Source organism: Marmota marmota, unplaced genomic scaffold (genome assembly GCF_001458135.2).
Source record: "Marmota marmota marmota unplaced genomic scaffold, marMar, whole genome shotgun sequence".
NCBI classification, from domain to species: Eukaryota; Metazoa; Chordata; class Mammalia; order Rodentia; family Sciuridae; genus Marmota; species Marmota marmota.
In genome coordinates, this window is record NW_026000026.1 from 72026599 (window position 1) to 72052896 (window position 26298).

The 26298-nt window shown below is 34.9% G+C and overlaps 1 pseudogene; it reads right to left on the reverse strand.

Moving 5' to 3' along the window:
- Nucleotides 1–16223: 16223 nt before the first annotated feature.
- On the reverse strand, nt 16224–18176 carry LOC107151554 (annotated as a pseudogene).
- Nucleotides 18177–26298: the final 8122 nt, after the last annotated feature.

Sequence of the window (26298 nt, forward strand, 5' to 3'; positions counted from 1 at the left end):
CCCAGTGACATTGGGGGGCGGGAAGTACCATGGAAAGCCTAGGGACTGTTCCTTGATTTCACGGCTATATCAGCGGGAAACTGACTGAATTTCCAGTGAAAGAGACTTGGCTCCCTGTTTGTGTCAACCACCAACAGATGGCCACTGGGAGAAGTTGCCTGAGTACCCCAGGAAATGTAAACAGAAGGCAACTACAACCATAAACAGAGTTAAGGCATAAAATGCCTTATCCAGGGCAGCTGGGAATGACTGCTCCCAGCCTTACCCAGAGCCCAGCCTGATCCTGGTTACATCTGATGAATGAAAGCGTTTGACATTGGCTGGACCTCACATCAGTCACTGTAAACAGAGGGAATTTGTGCCCGTGTTCATAACCTGAGGCAGTGGAAAATAGAACACAGGTAAACCACCTTTTTTTTTTACTATAGCACCCCAGAGAGTGGCTTCAGTTCAGGGAATGCTTCTGTGCAAAAGAACACCCATGGGAAAACCACAACCAGAGGATCTATGCTTATAGACAGACACTATGCACTATGCCACCATGAAAAGGATCCTGTAGAGGGAAGGAGGTACATGGTGACTCACAACAATCACAGGGACACTCCTGAGTCTATCTCCTGAATTCCTACACACAATAGAAACAAAATCTAACACTGCACCTGCTAAGCAATCAACTGCAGGCCCCTGACTTGACAAATCAGAACCAGCTTGTGGAAGGTCCACATCAACTAGGGAAGTGGTACCTGTTCCCCACTAATTCTGGAGGGATCCAGCCAAAGAGTGATGAACATATGCTAAAATTCCAAATCCCAGTGAAATCCAAACCAAGATTCATCAAAAATTATCTTCACTTTGGCATAGTTTACTACAATAACTTTAATATCAATTTTGGTCATATATGTCACTATTTAACTGATTGATAGTTGTTATTCTAACAGCTAACATTGTACCTTTAATACATTTGAATGTATTTCTTCTAATGTATAAATTAGAATTATAATTTAGAATTAAATTATTTTCTTTTAAAGCATAATTAGAATCAATATTACTATCTTTGTTTCCTAGCTCTAGTTTATAATTTCTCCTCTTATTTCCTATCCAACATCTTATATTATCTGCTACTACCTCAAATACTCACCATCCATCTATTGCTCCTTTCTTCTTTGGTGTGTATTATTTTTCTGTCTTTTTTCTCTTTCTCTCTTTTTTTGTCCCTCCTTTAAGCCCTCATTTAATGTCATTCCAATTTTACTAAATTTAATAACTAAATTTTGATTTATTCCAGAATTTTACTACAAGTTTATGCCTGAATTTGAAGAACAATGGAGAATAATATCAACAAGCTTTTCATTTTTCATAAGGTTGAATTGTATGAGGCTTGATTCTGAATTGATTGTAGTAAATAATGCTCAGTGGCATCTCTCAAAGTGGTCCTGATATTGGGATCAGCAGAGATTACACATTGAGTCAAATTATCAATATCCTGATATCTGCCCAACATAAGGTTCTTAGGAGAAAGAAGCTCACAAAGTAGTACCTTGCTTAAAAGAAGAGGTGATAGCTATCCCAGTAGATGAGTAGACATACAAACAATATGAAAAATCAAGGGAACACACCATCCCAAACAGCCAATTATGCTTCAACAACTGACTCCATCAATACCACAGTTCAGGAAAGTTCAGATAAAGAATTTAGGAAGTTCATAGTTAAAGTGTTCTATAAGCTACAAGAAGTTATAAGGGGTGAAATTATAGGGAAAATAAAGGAAGTGAAAGATCACTTCAATAGATTCTGAAAAAGAATCAAACAGAAATCCTAGAAATAAAAGACTCAATAAACCAAAATTTAGAGTTCAATGGAAAGCATTACCAATAGATTAGATACTCTGAAGATAGATATTTTTGGCCTCAAAGACAAAGTATGTAATCTTGAAAATAAAGTTGGCCATAAAGAAAAGATGTTAAGAGGGGCTCAGAGGTAGAGCACATGTCTAGCATGCATGAGGCACTAGATTTGATCCTCAGCATCACATAAAAATAAAATAAAATAAAATGTCTTGGAAATAAGAACAAAAAGTATAAACTAGAGCTAGGATACAGAGATAGTAACATTGATTCTAATTTATGCTTTAAAAGAAAGCATAACTTAATTCTAAATTATAATTCTAATTTATGCATTAGAAGAAATACATCCAAATGTGTTGAAGGTACAATGTTAGCTGTTAGAATAACAACTATCAATCAGTAAAATATTGATATATATAATCAAAGTTGATGTTAAAGTTATGTCCACCTACAACTAAAAATAATTTCTTTTAAAAAAAAGTTGAGAAGAGACAGTGACAAGAATTTTGAAGTATCATGTTCAGTCACAAGGCTGGGATCCTAATTAGAATAAAATATACTCCATGTTCATATAAATATGTCAAAATAGACTGTACTGTCATGTATAACTGAAAAAAATGAATAAAAATTAAAAATAATAAAAAAGCAAAAAAAGAGAAAGAAACCTGGAACATCAAGAGGCAATCGAAAATTAAGAATCATTGGGATAGATGAAAGCTCTGAAAAATAAGCTAAAGGAATGCACACTATTCAATGAAATAGTATCAGAAAATTTCCCAAACCTTAAAAATGAAGTGGAAATTAAAATACAAGAGGCATATAGAATTCTAAATATGCAAAGTCACAATATATCTATTCCAGGTACATAATAAAAATGTCTAACATACAGAATAAGATTTTTTAAATGTATAAGAGAAAAATGACTGGTCATATTTAGAGGTAAACTAATATGGATTTCAACTGATTTCTCAACCCAGACCTTAAAATCCAGGAGGGCTTGGAATAATATAAACCAAACTCTGAAAGAAAATGGATGCTAACCAAAAATATTTTACTCAATAAAATTAAGCTTCAGATTTGAAGATTGAAAAAAAGACAGCCTTCCATGACAAACAGAAGCTAAATGAATTCATAACCAGAAAACTTGCACTACAGAACATAATCATAATGAATAGTTCATAATCAGAGATATTTTATGAAGAAGAAATTAAAAAATAAAAATGAAAACCAGCATAGGTGTAGGGCATGGCTGCCTGCTTCCCAGTTTTGGGGCCGCACATGTGGCTGGGACGGCTCCTGACGATCAGCCAGGAGGCAGTGCTGTGGGTGGTGACGGAGGAGGCGGACCACCTCCAGGATAGGTCCAGAACTCTTCCTCCCTGGCGGACAGCTCGTGCCTTCCCTTACAGACTATGGGATGGGTGTACATGTGAACTTGCTCCACCCCTCTGACCTTTATTCTGATTGGCTCCTGTGCACTATATAAGCTGTGTGTACTTCCTTATTAAACGAGATCCTGCTTTGACTGTTCTCCTTAGCACATCTGATTGTCCTCTCAGGAGGGAGGGCTGGGTGTGGGTGGCCAGTGGACCGTTAACTCTCTTGACTCATCTTGGTCAGAGCGTGCTTTCCCCGCTTCTCCTGCTGGTCAGGAGAAGATGGGGGGCTAAAAACCCCGACACATAGGAATGAATTAAACTAGAAGAATAGCCAATGAAAGGAGAATTGAGTCCAATTTAAACACTAAAAATACATCACAATGACATGAAATAAACAGTATCCCTCCATAATAACATTGAATATAGATGGTCTAAACTCTTCAAACATAGATTTGCAAATTGGATTAAAAACAAGACCCAACAAAATGCTGTTTTCAGGAGACTCAAATCACATACAGACATCCACAGACTGAAGATGAAAGAATGGGAAAAGAGATACCATGAAAATGGTACTCATAAACAAACATGGGTAGATATTCTCATATCAGACAAAGTGGATTTCAAGCCAAAATGAATCAGAAGAGATACGGTCAATTTATACTGCTTAAGGGAATCATACCACAACAAAATAAAATGATTGTAAGTATTTATGCCCTAAACAATTGTGCATCTATGTGCATTAAACAATCTTTTTTCAATATTAAGGATCAAATAAACTGCAGTACAATAATATTGGGTGACTTTAACACACCTCTATCACCACTAGATAGATCATCCAGACATCAACTATATAAATATTCTATAGAATTAAAAATATAACAGAAATCTATAGAATATTTCATCCATCAATGACTGAATTCACTTTCTTCTCAGCAGCACATTGAACATTTTCTAAAATAGACCATATATTAGGCCACAAAACTCTTTGGAAATACAAAAAAAAAAAAAAAAAAAAGGAAATAACACCTTGCATTCAATCAGATGATAGTGGAATGAAATTAGAAGTCAACCATAAGATAAAAAGTAGAAACCACTCTAATACCTGGAGACTAAGTAATACACTTTTAAATGATAAATGGATAGGAGAAGAAATTAGGATGAAATAAAAAATATGTAGAGATAAATGAGAATAATGATACAACATCAAAATATCTGGGACAGTATGAAGGCAGTTCTGAGAAGAAATTTTATAGCATTAAGTTCATAAATAAAAACATAGAAAGATACCAACTGAATAATCTAACATTATGTCTCAAGGCCCTAGAAATATAAAAAACAACCAAATTAGTAGAAGACAGAAATTAATTAAAGTCAGAGCCAAAATCAATGAAATATAATATAAAGAAAACATTTAAAAAGATCAATAAAACAGAGAGTTGTTTTCTCAAAAGGATAAAGTTGATAAACCCTTAGCCAAACTAACCAAAACAAAGAAAGAAAATACCCTCAAATTAACAAAATTAGAGATGAAAAAGCAAATATTATCACAGACACTACTGCAATTCAGAGAATCATAGAAACTACTTTGAAAATTTATACTTCAATAAGTTATAAGATCTTGAAGATATTGACAAATTTCTAGAGACATATGAATTACCAAAATTGAACCACAAAGATATAAATACTTAATATAAGCAGTTAACAAATATAACTTTTATTTCCAACAAATAAAAAGAGACAAATCAGAAGAGATGGGGCATTAATATCTGAAATATAGAAGAACAGGACTGGATGGATTCTCAAGTGAGTTCTACCAGATTTTTAAAGAAGAAATAATACCAATCCTCCTCAAATTATTTCATGAAATAGAAAATGACAGAACACTGACAAATTTATCCTATAAACCCAGTATCAACTGATACTCAAACTATAACAAAGATTTAAAAGAAAGAAAAATTCAGGCCAATACCCTTAATGAACACAGATGCAAAATGTGTTAATAAAATATTGGAAAACTGCATAAAAAGCCCATTAAACAGACAATGCACCATAATCAAGTGTGTTTCATTCCAGGGATGCAACATATGTTGATTCAACATACAAAAATCAATAAATGTAATTCATTGCACAAATAGACTTAAGTTTAGGGCTAAAATAATCATAGTATAAGGGGAAAACATTTGACAAAAAATTATTTTAATGTGGTGCTGAGGATTGAACCAGTTCCTCAAATGTGCTAGGCAAACACTCTACTGCTGAGCTACAACCTCAGGTCCCCCATTTATGTTTAAAATTAGAAATAGAAGGAACTTACCTCAACATTATAAGGGCTATATATGACCCAAGGCCAACTTATACTGAATGAATAAAAATAAGGAATTTTCTCTAAAAACAGAAAAAAAGAATTCTCACTTTTATCACTCCAATTCAACATAGTGCTTGAAACTCTAGCCATAGCAATCAGGCAAGAGAAAGGAATTAAAGATATATGAATGGGAAAAGAAGAGCTCAAATTATCTCTGTTTGCTGACAACATGATTCCATATTTAGAAGACACCCACTCAAATCCACTAGAAGACTTCAAGAGCTGATAAATTAATTCAGCAAAGTAACAGGATACAAGATCAACTTTCATAAATCAATTATGTTTTTATACACCAATAATGAACCTGATTAAAAAGAAATTAGGAAAACTATCCCATTCACACTAACCTTAAAAAAATAATAAAATACTTGGGAATCAATCTAACAAAAGAACGAAGTACCTCTACAATGAAAACTATAGAACACTAATGAAAGAAATTGAAGAAAAACTTAAATGATGGAAAGGTCTCCCAAGTTCTTGGGTAGGTGGAATTAATATTCTCAAAATGACCATACTACCAAAAGTGCTATACAGATTCAATAAAATTCCCATCAAAATACCAATAATATTCTTCACAGAACTAGAAAAATGAGTGCTGAAATTCATTTGGAAAAATAGAAAATTCAGAATAGGGTATTTATTTTGAATATCCAGTATCTCTTCCCCAGAGAGTGCATAAATATCAGAAATAATCCTTAGCAAGAAAAGTAAAGCTGAAACATCCAATACTGGACCTCAAATTATACTACAGAGTTATAGCAAAAATAACAGCGTGGTACTGGCACCAAAACAGACATGAAGACCAATGGAATAGAATAGAAGACACAAAGACAAACCCACATAAATGCAATTATCTGATACTGGACAAAGGTGCCAAATACATTGATTGGGAAATAGATAAGCTTTTTATCAAATAGTACTGGGAAAACTGGAAATACATATATAGAAGAATGAAATTTGACCCCATCCCACACCCTGCACAAAAGCCAAAGTGGATCTGAGACCTAGGAATTAGATCAGAAACTGCAAACTGAGAGAAGGAAATGTAGACCCAATACTCCAAAGTGTTGGTAAAAGAACTGACTTCCTTAAAATTATAAAGCACAAGAAGTAAAATAAAAAATCAACAAGTGAGATGGCCAAATTAAAAATATTTTGCACTACAAAGGAAAAAATTATGCATGAAGAAAGCCTACAGAATAGGAGAATATCCAGTATCTGTTCCCCAGAGAGTGCATAAATATCAGAATGTACAAATAACACAAAACACTTAACCCCGCCCCAGAAAAAGATGCAAATGGCCAAAGAATATATGAAAATTATTCAACATGTCTGGCAACTAGGAAAATGCAGATCAAATCTACATTGAGATTTCATCTCACTCCAGTCAAAATGGCTATTATCAAGAATAAAAATAATAAATTTGTGAGCATGTGGGAGAAAATGTACACTCATACATTGTTGATGGGACTGCAAATTAGTACTCTGGAAAGTAGTATAGAGATTCTTCAAAAATTAGGACTAGAACTATCATATGCTCCTGCCATCCCACTCCTTAGTATATATCCAAAAGATTTAAATTCAACATACTACAATGATTCAGCCACATCATTTTTTATAATGGTTGAATTCAAAGTAGTCAAGCTAAGGAACCAAACTAGGTGCCCTTCAACAGATGAATTGATCAAGAAAATTTATATACACACAATGGAGTATTATTCAGGCATAAAGAAGAATGAATTATAGCATTTGCTGGTCAATGGATGAAATTGGAGAATACCATGCTAAGTGAAATAAGTCATTTGACCCAAAAGCCAAAGGACTAATGTTTTCTCTGATGTAGAAAAGCTAATCAAAAACAAGGGGGATGCTGTTTTAGTTGGATTTTTCACTGCTGTGATCAAAAGGCAAGAAAAATTTTAGAGAATAAAAATCTTATTTGGGGGCTATGGTTTCAGAGAACTCAGTGCACAGAGAGTTGGCTCCATTCCTTGGGACTTGAGGTAAAGCAGAACATCATGGAATCTTGGGAAAAGAGTAGGGTGGGAAAACAGTTGGGAACATGTCAACAGGAAGGGTTGGGGAGGAAGAGAATGTTCCACTCAGCCAGGACAAAATATATATTGTAAAGGCATGTGACTAGGGGCCCACTTTCTCCAGGCTTACTCTTCCTGCCTATAGTTACCAACCATTTAGTTCCTAGTAGGGGATTAACACACTGATTAGGTTAAGGATCTCAGAATCCATATCACCTCTAAACTCTTATCATTTTACACATTAGCTTTTGGGGGACATCTCACATGTAAACCACAACACAGGTGGAGAAAGAGAGAAAGGAGAAAAGCAGAGAGGGAATTTCATCAAAACAGAGGAAATATCAGTAGCATAGATGAAGGCAATTAAAAGGGAGGAAGGTGGGACAGGAAAAGGGAAGAATAGTGGAATGAATCTGATAGATCTTTCATGTGTACATAAATATAGCCCTGTGAATCTGAACATCAAGTATATTCATAAGATGCTAACTTTTAAAAGTATAAATAATTGCAGAAATATTAATAAAATAGAGGGTGAGAAGTAGGGAGACAGATAAGGGGAAGTGCTGAGGACTGAAATAGGACAAATTATATTCCATGTTTTTGTGATTATGTAAAAAAAGTATCCTGAAGTTACATATAACTAAAAAGAATCAAGAAAAAAGTCATTTGATCATAAAAAGAGAAGAATTAGGGATCACCACTAGTAATGAATATCCATTGTCCCAGCGTTAGAGAACTCATACTGGTGGAAAAAAGAACAATAAATTAAGACATATATATTAGTGTCATTTAATTTAGTTGTTAGTACACCTTAGTGAATTTACATTGATGAGGTAAAATTAATGTTGAGAATGTGAGCAAATTTTACTGTGTGCATAAGTTAATACAAGTAGATTTATAGTAGTAAGAAATCCAATGAATATAAGGAATGCAGAATGTATTTAGAAGCAATTGAATCTATTTTTCAAATCAGAGAATTCATACTGGTTGTAAACTTTAGAAATTAGGAATTGGAGAATGCCTTTATTGTTTGTGGACAAATTACTCAATATCAGAGAATTCATACTAGTGAGAAATTGGATGAATGTAAAAAATATGAAAGAGATTTAAAATTCATAACTTACTATTTATTAGAGAATTCATACTGGTAAGAAGCATTATGAATATAAGAAATACAACAAGTTCTTAATTATTTGTGCATAACTTACCCTATCTCCTAGTATTAAATGGATGAGATATTTCATAAATACAAGAAATGTAAAAAGGTATTTTTACATAATTGAATTCTTCTAAAAACTGGATAATTATACTATTGATAACTTTATGAATTTAAAGACTATGTAAAGAGTAACCAGAGAATTCATACTGGTGAAAAACTTGATGAATGTAAAAAATGTGAAAAAATATTCAGACTTGACTATGTCCTCACTCTATATTAGAGAATTCATACTGGTGAGAATTATTGTTAATGTAAGAAATAAAATCAAACCTTTTCTGTTTGAATAATTTGAATATAAAAACACTTTTAAATTTTTTGAATATTAAAAAACACTGTTTTTTAAAACCTCTATGAGTATAAGGAAAGTGGAAAAGCCTTTAACGTGCATTGAAATGCAATTTACTGGAGAAATACAAATTATTGGAGATTAGAATATTCATATTTTTGAGAATGTCTATATATGCAAGTAATGTGAAAAAACTTTTAGATATAATTTAAACCTTGCTATATTTCACTGAATTTATGCAATGGTGGAAATTATGAATGTATGGAATATGAAAAAAATCTCTAATTAGGTAAACATCGTGAAATAAAAAAGAGAACTCATACTGATAAATATCCTATAAATATGAGCACTGTGATGCAAATTTAATGTTCATGAAATTACTCAAATTAGTTTAATTTAATTTATATCAGAGAAAATTTTATAAATGCCAAGTATGTTTTGTCCATTTCAGAAGTCTCAGTGATTTCTTGAAATCATTCATTCTGTTAAGAAAAAACATATAGCACAGAGAAAGTCCAATGGGCAAAATATACATATTTCTCCACATTGAGAAGTCTTAGCATAATTTAATTGAACTGAGCATATATTTACTTTTTATATTTGTTTGTAGAATATCATAATATACATTCTAAAAGAAAATTTGGAAAATATAGAAAATTCACATGCTACTTTAATCTCATGTCACTAAATGGCACATTTTACTAGGTACAATTGTGAATTACAGAGAGCACTGTGGAAAACATCTGATTTGGAATTAAATTTATACATTTGAGATGGATCTTATAGACGAAAAGTGAATTTATAATTCTGCTTCCCCAGTGGTGTGTTTTTCTCAATTTGGATGAAAAAGTTTTCAACTAAAATCTGGACTTTAAAATTGTTTCACTAAATAAATCCTTAACTAAAGCAAATGGGAAATATGAGAACCTTTCAATGGACTCATTTGTAGATCCATGAAGCTCATTCTACTTCCTTGCTTATATCTTCTATGCTTTCCTTCACTTCCTTCACTCCCCAAAACTTGCTTTACTTTCATGGATTACTAACTTTTAGTTCTCATTCTTAACTCAAATTGAGATAGAGGGCTCCGTCGGGAGAGAGAAAAACAGATCCTGAGTATATAGAGCCCTGGATCTTCAAGAATGTCCAGTCACGCATGACAGTTTAGTTAGATGAACAAAACCTCCATGGTTTGCTTATAGCAAATTGAATATAACAAAAGCATAATCAGTTTAAATAGCATATGTTACTTAAGAGATAATTGCAGATGAATAATGGTCAGCCTATACTGGCTTCTCCCTGAGATTGAATTAAATCAACAATTGTGCAGATACATGAAAAAATAAGGGAACAGTGGGCAAGCACCATATTCCAACTCAGAGAATCATTGATTATCTAAAGCACAGGAATAGTTATTATTAAGAATAATATCAAAGAAAAAAAAGACACATTGAAAGACTACACCTGTCCTGGAGGCTTGGCCATTCAGTGGGGGAGGAGAAACTCCTTCCTAGAGAATTGAAGAAAAGAAATAATAAATATTTCAAGAAATTTTAGCCTCCACCATCTGGTCAATAGGCATATAGAGTATAAAGCAAATTTACTATATAATGAACCAGTGTGACTAAAGGGCAGATCTGCACTTGCTGCTGGAATCATTTTTGCATTTATCATAATTGCCATTCAAAGTGGTGTAAGGGATTGATTAAAGCACTTTGAACAAGTTCAGTGGTTAAATACCCCAGAGTTAAATCTCTGGGTCCTCTGGCACAGAGATATAGTGCTGGCTTAGGACATATAGTAACATGAAAGCAGCCTACTAAAAAGTCTTTATAAGACAGTAGGAGAAGGGATACATTTCAGATCATGGGCAAACATAAATGTGAGAAATCAAGGAAACAAGATGTCTCCCAAAGTTTGCAACCTCCTGCCGCAGTCTGGCTGGGCATAAAATAACCGAGCCACCATGAGGCACTTGTAGGTTCAAACAGGAACTACTTTATTGTCCGAACTCTCACCGGCACTCACTTGCACACTCCCCGGGAACTCTCTTTGCCCTCCACACGGCTCCGTGAGAACTAAACGGGAACTCTGCGAGAACTCAAAAGTAGCGGGCACCCGAGGCAGCAGAAGCCACCCTATTGCTGGACAGCAGGGGTCTATATACAACTGAATGCCCAGCCTGTTTCAATCCAGCATCATCCAGTCACAGCAATTATACACAGCTTAAATTAAATATCATCTTAATGGCTTGCTGGCGTCACCTCTCAACCACTCCTTCTGGCAAAATGCCAGGCGCCATCCCAACTCGGCTGTGGCTCTCAACATTTCCCCCCTTCTGTTTAATTAAACAACAAGCATGTGGCTTAAGGAACGTGCCTGTCTTAGGTTGTCCAATACTACAAATGGTCCTTACCCATCATCGGATGAGCTGACCTCAAGGCGTCAGCCTCCTGTCTTAGGTTGGTGCCATTGCAATTGGATCTTACCCATCATTGGCTACCAGCCCAGCATACAGCCATACTTGTGGATAGGCCTTTGCACCAGTGGGGAGGTGAAGTTCTTTGCCTCACCTCTGTTGGCCCCCAAATTTTAGCTGAATGACCATCACAAGCAGAAGGGAGGAGGATACAAAATGCCACAACACCAAGCCAATTGACAACTCCTTTTGGAAAAATTGTACCACCGATGACACCATCAGCAAAAATACCCTGGCACTACCACAAGTCGCTGCACCAACAGATAGTTCACAATGCATACAAGTGATACATAGTCCAGGCAAGTTCTGCAAGTAGTTCAAAGCAGAGGACTCTATTAATATGTCCATTTCCTCCCAAAGTAAATCGACTTCTTGATTGAGCATCACTTGTTGAGTTACATTATTCATTGATGCATCAGTTTATACAGTTTGTTGTGATAGCTATCGCAGAAGTTGTAGTTTGGTTTTATCTTTGTCTTCACCGGCACTAGGATGAAGATAGGAATTATGGCAATGATGGCTAAAAAAAATTATGTAACATTCCAGCAGGCACTAAAAGAAAGCAATTTTCTAAACAATTTAGTATCCTGAATGGAATTAGATATAATGAAAAGGAAAGGTGAAAGTAAACAAACAGATCTGTTAACCTCCTTTTTTGTTCACATATTAAAACAATCCTCAACAGCTGTTTACCCAATTTAAATTAAACCATTTAAATCACGTGAATAAAAAAAATATTTGGATCCATTTTTTCATGAGCACTCCTCATATATGATATGTGGACATACACACATACAGACATACAACACAAAACAGAAGTGTGCACGCATAATACAATACATACAACACATAACATAATAGTAAAGGCCTTGTAGCTTTTCACAGGTGAAATCCCCATTGCAATGCTCAAAAACTCCACAGTCAAAAAATAGAACTGATCAGAAAAACATTAACCTAGGTCTGTATGAGCTCAAAAACAAAATAGAACTTCATGATGTGGGAAAGGGCAATAATAAAATAGATATTTAAAAAAGCATTCTGGTTACCACCTGGGTTTGACTCTTCTTTTGATATCCCATCCTTCTTTCTGTAACTTGCATATGGGTTTGAAGGTATTCCCACAAGAAAGCCCCAAGGTTTTTACATTTGAAATAGGCCTTAATAGTGTTCATTATTCATTAGCCTCCAGGTCTGGGAGAACCACTGTCGCAGATGTAACATAGCTAAACTGAAGTTCTGGATATCAGCTGTTATGGATTTGAGCCAAGTCATCTTCTTTTTGGTCTGTAGAAATTGCTTTAGTTAGTCTCTCTGGAATCCAAATTGGCTGCTGTTCTCCCTCCAGGCTTCAGGCGTCCCCTGCATGGGCCACCAAATGCCATAGTCTGACTGGGCACAAAATAACCAAGCTGCCATGAGGCATTTGTAGGTTCAAACAGGAACTACTTTATTGCCCGAACTCTCACCGGCACTCATTCGCACACTCCCCAGGAACTCTCTCTTCCCTCCATAAGGCTCCGTGAGAACTCAATGGGAACTCAAAAGTAGCGGGTGCCTGAGGCAGCAGGAGCTTCCCTATTGCTGGAGAGCAGGGGTCTATATACAACTGAATGCCCAGCCTGTTTCAATCCAGCATCATCCAGTCACAGCAATTATACACAGCTTAACTTAAATATCATCATCTTAATGGCTTGCTGGCATCACCTCTCAACCACTCCTTCTGGCAAAATGCCAGGCACCATCTCAACTTGGCTATGGCTCTCAACATCCTCCCAAGCATTGAATTCACAAATATCAAAGTGGATGAAATTTCAGATAAATAATTCAAAAAGTTGACAGTTACCATGATCAATGAACTAATAGAAGATCTAGGGAATAAATTAAGATAAAAAAATACAAAAGGTGAATCAGTTCAATAAAGAGAGATTCCAAAAGAATCAAACAAAAATCCTGGAAATGAAAGACATAATATATTAAATAAAAAAATTTGTTGAAACTCTCTGAAAGAAAACTGGCACAGAACTGATTACACACACATCAAGGCAGAAACAGATTTATTGCCAAGCACCTGTCAAAAATGCTCTGCATAGAGAGAGAGTAGCAGCAAGTGAGGGACGGAAGCAACAACTCCCCTCGGGGGTTACTTTTTCTAGGCTAGAATAATGGCCGCCTGTTAGGAGCGGGTTTAGTTCTTGTGACTAGAATAGAAAGCATCACCTCATTTAGCAGAAGGCAAGTTTCTGCCTTTGGGGAATAGAGATGGGCAAGTATTTATATCTTAAAGAGAGAACAGAGACCAGCAAGTCTCTGTCTCTCAAGGAGAGAACAGAGACTGGCAAGTTTCTGTCTCTCAAGGATGGGCAAGTTTCTATTTCTTGAGAATAAAAACAGTATTCATAAAGTAGGATGGGGAAAGGAAGATGGCTGTAGTTATGGCGACACTCTCACCAATATATTGACTCATGCAAAAGACAGATTTTCTGGACTTTCAAATACAAGGTATTTGTATTTGAACACTCATTCTACAATAAAGATAAAATATAAAGAAACCATTATCAGAATATATAAGAAATCTTAGACAAAATTAAGAGTGCAAACTTAAGACTCATTGGAATAGAAGAGGGATCTGAGACACAGCCTAATGGCATTGATAATCTTTTCAGTGAAATAATTCAGAAAAAAATATATAAAATAAAAAACCTTTATGATACATTGTAGTTAAAAATGCCCAACATATGTAACAATCAGTTTTAAAAAAAAACTATTTTGTAATCTTCATTCACGTCTCAGCTCCTAAATTTGACTCATTTATTTTAATATTGACTCTCTTCCTCTCTGCCCCATCTTTCTTTCTTTTCATAAACACACACACACACACACACACACAATTTTCTTCTGAACATTTTAAGAGTAAATAATTTAAATCATGTACTTTTACCCTTAAAATACTTAAGTCTGTATTTCCAAAGGAGAAGAGTATTTGCCAGGTGAAGTTTCACATGCCTGAAATCCCAGCAACTCAGGAGGCTGAGGCAGGAGTATTGTACATTCTAAGCCAGGCTCAGCAACTTAGTGAGGCCCTAAGCAATGCAGTGAGACCCTGTCTCTAAATAAAATACAAAAAGGACTGGGGATGTGGTTCAGTGGCTAAGTGTCCTGGAGTTAAATCTCTGTGCTAAAGAGAGAGAGGGTGAGGGGGAGGGAATTCTTAGGTAACAACAGAACAGTTATTAACCTCAAGCAATTCAACATTGATGTAACTACTTTTATAGTCTAAGAATAAGAGCTTTAAAAGCTTCAATTGAAAAAAGTCAGCTCACAATTAGAGGTGTGCCTATCAGAATTACTTCCGAATTCTCAGCAGAAAGGCTAAACCCTAGAAGGGCTTAGAAAGGTGTGTTCCAAGCCCTGAAAGTAAAATGAGGTCCAAGCCATGAACATAAATATCAATCAACATTGTTATATCCTCCAAAGTTATCCTTCAGAATTGAAGTAGAATGAAAAACCTTCAAAGATAAGTGTTATGGTTTGGATATTATGTGTCTCCCAAAAGTTCCTATTAGTTAATGCAGGAATGTTTGGAGGTGAGATGATTATGTTGTGAGAGCTATAATCTAATCTGTCCATTTTAATTTGAATGAATGAACTGTGTGTTAACTGTAGGTCGATTGTGGTTGGAGCAGGTGAGCCACTGGGGGCATGCCCTAGAGGTTTATTTTCCCTAAAAACCCTTACTTCCATGTTTCTTGGCTGCCATGAACTAAGCAGCTTTACACCATGGTGTTCTGTTTCACCTTGGACCAAAAACAATGGAGTTGACTTACCATGGACTGAATTTCTGGAACTGTGAACAAAAATAAACTTTTCCTCCTCTATGTTATTTTTGTCTCAAGTACACAAAAATGACTAACGCAAAAAATGGTGCTAACAAGTGGGGTCATTGTTATGAGTAACCTGACCATGTGTTTCAAAAGCCTTTGTAACTGGTTTGGGAAAGTTTGAAAATGCAGGTTGGAGAAGACTTAGAATGTTGAACAATTCACATCAGAGCTCAGATGTTACATCCTAGCAAAAACTTGTCTACATTTTGCCCATGTTCTGAGACTTGGTGTGAGACTGAATTTAAAGGTGTTGAACTAAGTTTTAAGGCAACAGGGAATTTGAGCAGTAGCATGGATACTTTTATAAGCTTTTAGACAGTTTTTTTAAACCAAACTGTAAATTATTTTATTAACAAGCATTATAAATAGATAATACTAATTTTATTTAAAAACCATGAAGGGACTGGGTTGTGGCTCAGTGGTAGAGTGCTTGCCTAGCAGGTGTGAGGCACTGGGTTCAATCCTCAGCACCACATAAACAAACTTAATAAACAAAATAAAGGTAACGTGTTCATCTACAACTAAAAAATATTTGAAAAATAAAAATAAAATCCATGAGTATCACACTGGTAAGTATACAGCTCATGAATAACTTAAAAAAGTATTTCCCATTTTTAAAGGCAACACACAGTATACAAAAACAATGAAGCTGTAATATGAGTGATTGATGTTTATAAAATAATATCTATAGTACAATATTAATGATATGATCAGTACATTTTCTATGACTCCCTTCATGTTTCACTTTCCTTAGAAAATGAATTCTGAACTTTCTCTTCTAAAATTAGAACAATCAGGTTAACCTTCAACATCAAATTATATTTCATCATGAGTTTAGTAAATTGATGACATAAAAATGTTTCATTTTTATATTCATCAAATATCTGCCAGTGATGAAAATAAGCATGTGAAAATATTCTGTAAATTTTACAGTATAGTCATCCTAGTTTTTCTATAGATGAGTCTTTTATGCTAATACTGCTTTGAAAATATTTATTGCTATTCAGAAGTCATGAAGCATAATCAAGTGTGTGTCTAGAATACTCAATAGCAGGACACTCTTCTGGAGTTTTATGAGCTGCCCAAAGAAAAATCCATGGTTCATTTGCTATTATTTGGTACATGTATCTGGATGGCATTCCCTCTAAATTTTGACAGAAAGTCCATTTAATTTAGAATTGCCTTAAATGTTCATACTTCCATACACCTTCATCTTGGCCTTCAGATGGTTCATGAATTTTGTCAGTATTGGAGGAATATTGCCTCTATGTTCTGTTGAATATATTGCTGGACAAATGATTCATTTGGCCAATTATAGAAATCCTGAGCTTTGATTCCTCCTCAGCATTACTGTCCCTGCCACCATCACTATAGTGTCAGTCTCTTAGACAGACTTAGAGCAGAAATTAGAACTGAAGGAATAAAAAAACTTTCAGCATGAACGGAAAATGCATGTAAAACCAGGGACAAGGAAGACGTTGTTAAAGAGAGTACAGTAACTAAAAAGGTGCTAAGTATCTTGCACAGAGATAATTGGAGAGATGACTTGAAGCCATCTTTAGAATTTGAAAGACTATACTCATTTCAGACCCATGGATGTAGAAGAAAAAATTTGAGATGAGATCATGGGGCCTTGCTTACTTATGAACTTGTTTCATCATGCTCAGCCATGCAGCCACTCAGAAGCTACTGAAGCCATGATTCCAGGGTCCCAGGTACTGAGGAAGCTGATATTAGATCTTGGCATCATCCATGTAATTCTGGTTAATCAAGAATGCAGAATGCTGAAGTTAGGGTATCATGAACACTTCCACTGAGTTTTAAAAGAAGAGCCTACAAGATCAGACAAAGTTTAGCAGGGTTGGAATCTCTGCCTCTGAAAGGGTAATGCATAAAGATGTGAAGGTAAAAATGAAACTAGAATGGTAACCTGGAGAATTAAGATGTACCAGTAATATGGAATGAGTACTGAGAAAAGCTGCTGGCTATGAAGAGACGAGGCTAGAACAGAACCCATGGTGATACAACTAGCAAGGCCAAAGAGATAGGGCTGCCAAGCCTTTTGGAGAGAATATCTAACCATAATGTGCCATAGATGATATATGTGGAGTTACAGAACCTGTTTGCCTACCTGAGGTTCAGTCTTACTTTGGTTCCATCTTTTCTTTCTATACCACTGTTCCTCCCTTTGGAATGGGAACGTTTACTCTGCTATTCTATATTGTGTGTGTGAGTGTGTGTGTGTGTGTATATATATATATATATAACTTGCTTTTGATTTTTGTAGGGGCTCATAGCCAAGAGTTTTCCTTGAGTCTCAGAGGAGATGATTAGGACATAGACTTCTGGGTAATACTGAAACTTTTAAGACTGTGGGATTCTGGAAGATAAACTAAATACCTTTTGCATTGTGAGATGGACCTGAACTTGGGGAGGCCTGGGGTGGAATACTGTGGTTTCAATATGAGATGTTATATATATATATCTTAATGTATAAATCTTTGAATGTGAGATGATGAGATGATAAGAACTATAACCTTATCTGTTAGTTTGAATGGACTGACTTGTGTTAACTGTAGGCATATACTGGAAATGTTCATGTGCTCTGTGGCCACTTTCCCCTCAGCCATTTCCTCTTTCTCTACTTCTTGGCTGCCATGAGATGAGCAGTTTTCCTTCCCCACCATCCTTCTACCACCATGTTTTGCCTTACCTTGGGCCCAAAATGATATGGTTGACTAACCATGGACTGAATCTGTGGAACCAGTGAGCCAAAATAACCTTTTTCTCTTTGACATTCTTTTTGTTGGTTGCAATGAATAAAGTTGGTTGCAATGATGTGAAGTTGAATAAATAAGCATTAATTTTAAAAATTTACGGGTTCTAAATCAGCATTACATAAAATACAATAAGGAATACCACACAGAAAAATAAGTAAAAATTAAACTCTGAAGCTTGTTAATGGACAAATCTCATTAGAAGAGAAGCTAAGCAATTGATTATTAGGACCATAATAAGCACTAGAAATAAAGTAATACACATCTTTATACAATAACACTGATTTTATTTATTCATTTAAAAAATATTTTTTTAGTTGTCAATGGACCTTTATTTTATTTATTTATATATGGTGTTGGAGATTGAACCCAGTGCCTCACATGTGCTAGGCAAGTGCTCTTACCACAGAGCCACATCCCCAGTCCCTGATTTTATTATTTTATTGATGCATTATAGTTACACATATCAATGAATTTTGTTATATATCTGTACATGTACACAATATAATTTGGCCAATATCATTTGTCAACATTTCTCACCTCCCTCCCTGCCTTTCACCCCTTGGTCATTTTTATCTTTTGATCTCCCTTTTGTTTTTTAGGAGATCAAACACCGCCTTTGTTTTCTTTCTTCCACTCTAGCTTTCACATATGACCTTAATCTTCTGAGTTTTACTTATTTTGCTAAATATGATGGTCTCTAGATCCATCAATTTTTTCTGCAAATGCCATAATTTCATTTTTTCTTTATGGCTAAATAAAACTCCATTAAACAACACTGCTTTTAAAGGTCTCATCCCTCCACTTAAAATACAGACTGCTTCAGAGGGTTTCAAGGTCACTTTCCTGGCTGCTCCATGGCATGTGACCAAGAAAGCAGATATGCAGCTTCTCAACTAGGTGAGTTAACAAAAAATGGGTGAGGACTTCATTGGAAGTTTAATATTGAACATTCAAAGCATATCAGGGACTCAGGAGGTTGGAAATAATAAAATAAGGAAGAAATCCCCAGCACCACTGCCATTGCTATGTCTGGAGGCACAATCCAGAGTGGTCCCTCCATAAGCACAGTGAAGGGATAAAGTAATTAAAAGAACCAGCATTTTTCAGAGGCCTGAAGTGTGTTTGCATATGGAGAGTTTAGAAATAAAAGACATTGACTTACTAAACTTGAAGGCATGCTGCAAAATATCATTGTGTGGAAAAAAAGCCACATCTCTCCCAGCTGCATGCAGAGGACAGAGGAAGGAACCATTTTGTAGCTGCAGCTCAAAAGCTGGAAGCTGGGGAGCTAATTTTTGACAAACCCAAGCTTCGCTCAAAATGCAGTCCTGGAAAATCCACACTGCAAAACATAGAGTATGCCTAAGTGACCAGGAGAAAATTAAACATGGAGGGAGTTTTACACAAGGGACTACTGGTTGTGAAAACCCACCCAGCTCTTCTCCTCTCCCTCAATTCTGGCTGCTTAAAGAACTGGCTGGGAGAGACCTGCATGGCTGGGAGTTCAAAAGGGCAGGGATGGGAGAGATTGAGTTTGAAGACTGAATCTGAAACCAGGAAATACAGTGTCCACAAGTGACATAGTGGATTAAGATGGGCTTCTACACCACATGAGTGTAACCCAGGGGGGATCTCTGTCGTGGAGTCTTCCAGCATGGATGGGCAATTGCTGGGCCCTGGATGTACACTGATTTAAAATCTAGAGGCCAATTGGAATTCAGTGAAGATCCTGGAACATACTTAAGCCTAAACCCTGCCTCTATTGTTCTGCTTGCAGAATTGCCTTTTTCACTCAAGCAACCCCACCCTGAGAGTGAAGCAAGCATCACACTCCAGATGACCCCACCTTCCACTGCTGAGAAGAGAAGCTAAGAATTGTTTGAACTCCAACAAAAATAAATCTTTAGCTTTCATTGAGATCTTTTCATCTCTTCTATGTTTAATCATGACCTTAATAGTTCATGAACATTTATACATATTCATATATTTTAAAATCATTTATAGCATTTTTGAAGCCAGTTATTTTTCATGGATCAGTATTTTGAGAACTAAGATGTTTGATTAGTATTTTCAGTACTGTTTTGTATCTCTCTCTCTCTCTCTCTCTCTCTCTCTCTCTCTCTCTCATTTATCTGTTTCTCTGGATACTCTTCTCTACATTTTTCTGCTAACAGCCAATTCTATTATTCTTCCTTTCACACTTCCTTTAATTTTTTACTTCTACCTTCTCTCCTCCTCCCTCATAATCATCATATATTACATCATTTCTGTTCTCTCCCTACTATTTGAAATTGTAAACCCTTTTACAAACTCACTGTTTTACTGTAGCCAATAAATGATCATTTCATTTCTGTTTATTGTGACAGTTAACATTCTAGATGTCACAGCAGGAACTATATAATTTAATGGTGCATATTGTTTGCATTCGTAGTTGTTATAATTTGTCACCCCCTAAACAGTGAGGTACTGGAAAATTTATATAAGTCCACAGTGTAGAAATTCTCCTGGTTCCAATCCACACTCTTGGATGGGATGACACATAAACAACATAAAACAGCAAAGGAATAAATCACCTCAAACACACCAAGATACTTCAATAAAAGAATTGATCAATATCACAGTGGAAGAAATGTCAGAGAAGAAGCTTAGAATGTACATATTTAAACTGATTTGTGAGGTAAAGAATGATGTAAGGAGTGAAATCATAGAGAGAAAAACAGGATGTGAAAGATCACTTCAATAAAAACATAAAAATCCTGAAAAAAATAAGCAGAAATCCTGGAAATGAAGGAATCAGTAAACCAAATTAAAAATTCAATAGAAAGTATTGCCAACAGACTAGGTCACTTGGAAGACAGAGTTTCAGGCAATGAAGACAAAAAATAATGTTAAGCATGGAGAAAAGATGTTAAGAGACTATGAACAGAACTTCCAAGAAATAGAGGATAACCTGAAAAGACAAATCTAAGATTTATCAAGATTGTTGGAGGCTCAGAGACACTAACCATAGAAATGCACAATATTTTCAATGAAATAATAACAGAAAATTTCTGTAACCTAAGGAATGAAATGAAAAATCAAAAGCAGGAGGCTTATATGACCCCAAATATACAAAATTACAACAGACACACACCAAAACACATTATCATGAAAATGTCTAATTTACAAAATAAGGATAGAATTTTAAAGGCTGCCGGAGAAAATAACAGTTCATATTTAGAGGGAGACCAATCTGGATCTCAGCTGATTTTTCAACCCAGACTCTCAAGGCTTGGGGGGCAAAGATATATATATATATATATATATATATATATATATATATATATATGAAATAAAAGAGACACCAGCCAAGTGTTTATACTATACCCAGCAAAATTAAGCTTCAGATTGATGATGAAACAAAAACCTTTCACAATAAACAAAAGTTAAAAGAAATTACAACTAGAAAGCTTGCACTACAAAACATACTCAAAATATTTCATGAAGAAGAAATAAATAAAAGTGAAACCAGAAAAGGGAGGAACTACACTAGAAGAATAGTCAATCAAAGGAGAAACTAATTCATATAAAAACCAAAAGGAAATCAAAATGACAAGGAATAAAAATCATTTCTCAATAATAGCATTGAATGTAAATGACCTAAATTCTCAATAAAAAGATGTAAACTGATAGATTGGATTAAAAACAAGCTCTGATAATAGGCTATTTCCAAGAAACTCACATCATATGCAAAGACATTCACAGACTAAAGGTAAAAAAATGGGAAAAACATATCATGCACATGAATCTTATAAACAAGCAGGGGTTTTTAGCCTCATATCCAGATAAAATGAACTTAAAGACAAGGTTAATCAAAAGGGACAAAGAAGAACATTTCATAATACTTAAGGGAATTATACATCAATAAGACATAACAATCATAAATATTTATGCCCCAAACAATGGAGCATCTACATACATCAAAAAAATCCTTCTTAATTTCAAGAATTGAATAGACTACAACACAATAATACTGTGGTGACTTTGACACCTCCTTCACCACTGGATAGAATATCCAAACAAAAACTAAACAAAGAAGCAATAGACCTAAAAAATATTGTTAATAATTTAGACATAACAGACCTATATAGAATATTGTATCCATCAATGAATTAATACATTTTCTTCTCTAAAATGATGCAAAGTTCTCTAAAATCCTTCTCTAAAATGATGCAAAATTCTTAGACCATATTTTAGGACACAAAGCAACTCATAGAAAATATAAAATAGAGATAATTCACTTCATTCTATCAGATCATAATGGAATAAAATTAGAAATAAATGATAAAATAAAAATAGAGGCTACTCAAATGTAGTATAAGACAGGAGATAATTAAAACCAGAGTCAAAATCAAAGAAATTGAAGCAAAAAATTAAAAAAAAATAACAAAACAAAAAGTTGGTTCTTTGAAAAAATAAATAAAATTGATAAACCCTTAGCTAAGCTAATGAAGAGAAAGAGAAAACTCAAATTACTAAAATTTATGATGAAAATGAAGTATCATGAAAGACACTACTAAAATGCAGATGATCAAACTATTTTAAAAATGTATACTCCAATAAAATAAGAAATCTTGGAGAATCAGCAAATTTCTAAAGACACATGACCTACGCAAATTGAATCAGGAGGACATAAAAAATTTAAGCAGATAAATTTCAAGTAATAAAATTGAAAATTCTGTCAAATGCATACCAACAAAGTAAATACCAGGACTAGATGGAGTCTCAGCTGAGTTCTACCACATCTTAAAAGAAGAACTAACACCAACCCTCCTCATACTATTCCATGAAAAAGAAAATAAAGGAATCCTTTAAAAATTGTTCTATAAAGATAGTTATCATACTTATACCAAAACCAAAGACACATCAAGGAAAGAAAATTTTAGGCCAATATCCTTGATGAACATTGATGCAAAATTCTTAATAAAACACTGGCAAATTGTGCACAAAAACATATTAAAAAGATATTACACCATGATCAAGTGAGGTTCATCACAGGGATGCAAGATTGGTTCATCACACAGAAATCAATAAGTATAATTCATCATATCAATAGCCTTAAAGATAAGAATCACATGATTATCTCAATAGATGCAGAAAAAGCATTTGACAAAATACAGCATCCATTAATTCAAAAGTAGTCCAACTCTCTATCATGTCAGCTTAAGAAGTGAATTCATCAACAAGACTCTGAAAATGCAAGAAGTAAAATCAAGAATCAATAAGTGGGATGGCATCACACTAAAATACAGCAAAGGAAACAATCAAGAATATGAAGAGAGATTCTACAGAATGGGAGAAAATCTTTGCCATATGCACCTCAGATAGAGCATTAACCTCCAAGATACACAAAGAACTCAAAATAACTTGACCCAGCTATCCCACTTCTTGTTTTGTACCCAAAGGACTTAAAAACAGCATACTACAGGGACACAGTTACATCAATGTTTATAGCAACACAACTCACAATAGCTAAATTGTGGAACCAATCTAGATACCCTTCAGTAGATGAATGGATAAAGAAAATGTGTTACATATACACAATGGAATAGTACTCAGTATTAAAAGAGAATAAAGTCATAGCATTTGCAGGAAAATGGATGAAGTTGGAGAACATAATGCTAAGTGAAGTAAGCCAATTCCTCCCCCCTAAAAAAAAAACCCCAAAACAATTGCTCAATGTTTTCTCTGGTATAAAGATACTGATCCCGAATGGGGATGGGGGTGAGCATGGGTGTAAGAGACGAACTTTAGATGGGGAGGGGAAAGGAGGGGACATGGGGGTGGGAAAGATGATGGAATGAGATGGATATCATTACCCTAAGTACATATGAAAACACAAACTTTGTGACTCTACTTCGTGTACAACCAGAGGCATGAAAAACTGTACTCTATTTGTGTTATATGAATTGAATTGCATTCTGCTGTCATATATAATAAATTAGAATAAATTAAAACCAAATAACCCAACCAATAAATATACAAAGAAACTGTACAGACACTTCACAGAATAAATACAATTGGTCAACAAATATATGAAAAAATGTTCAATATCTCTAGCGACTAGAGAAATACAAGTTAAAACTACACTGAGATTTTATCTCACTCCAATTATCAAGAATACAAGAAATGAAAAATGTTGGTGAGGATGTGGAAAAAAAGGTACACTCATACATTGGTTGTGACACTGCAAACTTGTGCAACAGCTTTGAAAAGCAGTATAGAGATTTCTCAGAAAACTTGGAATGGAACCACTATTTGAACCAGTTATCCCACTCCTTGGACTATACCCCAAAGACTTAAAATCAGCATAGTATAGGGATGAGGCCATATCAATGTTTATAGCAGCTCAGTTCACAATAGCAAAACTATGGGACCAACCTATATGCCCTCAAAAAGATGAATGGATAAAGAAAATGTGGTATGTATACACAATGAACTATTACTCCACCAGAAAGAATAATTAAATTATGGCATTTGCTGGTGAATGGAAGGAACTGGAGAAAATTGTGCTAAGTAAAATAAGCCAATCCCAAAAAGCTAAAGGCCAAATGTTGTCTTTGATATGCAAATGCTAACACAATAAGGATGAAGGGAAGGAAGAATAAATGTTCATTGGATTAGACAAAGGGGAATGAAGTGAAGGGGGTGATGGGAATAGGAAAAACAGTAGAATAAATCAGGCAAAACTTTCCTATGTTCATATATGAATATATGACAAATGTAACTCCACATCATGTACAACCACAAGAATGGGAAGTTATACTCCATGTATGCATAATATGCCAAAATACACTCATTGTTATGTATATATAAAATGAACAAATTAAAAATAAATAAATAAAAATAAATGCAACAGTGGATATTGAATTCTCCCACTATTATTGTTCAATATTATGTCTACCCTCCCTTTGAGCAACCTTGATTCATATTTTGAGGCTCTATTATGTGTATTCATATTTAATTTTTAGAACTTCAATATAGACTGAAACATTTACCAATATAAAATATTTATTTTTATCTCTAGTAACATTTTCATATTCAAGTCTATTTTGTCAGGTATAATTTAGTTAATTTAACTTTTGTATATCAGCTGTTTGCATATATCCTTTGCCAATCATTTACTTTCAATGTATTTTTATCTTTGATTCAAAAGTGTGGTCTTGTAGATAACATGGTTGGATTATGGTTTTTAAAAATTCCATTTTGTCAATTTCTGCCTTTTTAAAATTGATTTAAAAAAATAACAGCAGAACGCTTTACAATTCTTATTACACATATATACCACAGTTTTTCATATCTCTGTTTGAACATAAAGTATGTTGACACCCAATTTGTGTCTTCATACATGTACTTTGGATAATGATATCCAACACATTCCATTATCCTTGCTAATCCCCTGCCCCTCCCTTTCCCTCCAACCCCTCTTCCCTATATGGAATTCATCTATTCCTCCTATGCTCCCCCTCCCTACCCCACTGAGTCAGCCTCCTTATATCAGAGAAAACATTCAGCATTTTGCCTTTTGAATAAATAATTTTATACATTTATGCAGGAAGCCATCTGTGAAAAACATGAGACCCTCGTCTTGGCATGGAAGCCAGGGAAGGATAGGCCTGGCATTGGGAATTTCTCGTGGCTCTCCACTCAATGCTCTTGACCTTCCCCTCTGCTATGCTAGAAGGGTTCCTCATAGTGGCACCTGAGATAGACATAACCCATTAGGAACTAAACAGCCCAACTTTAACCTGTTTTGGAAATGAACATTCTATAGAATCTCTTTGATGTCTCCCAATATAAATAAAGCAGGCATTTTGTCAGAAGCTGGATCCTTGAGCTCAGCTTGCTCATCCTGCCACCACTTTTTAAAGTACTTTCTGTGCTCTATGATTTTTTTCACTATTCTATTTTTCCTAGCTTTTATTTCTCAGCCAGTTATTTCACCAAGCAGAACCCCATGCCCACCGCCCAGAGGGAACATGGGTGGAAC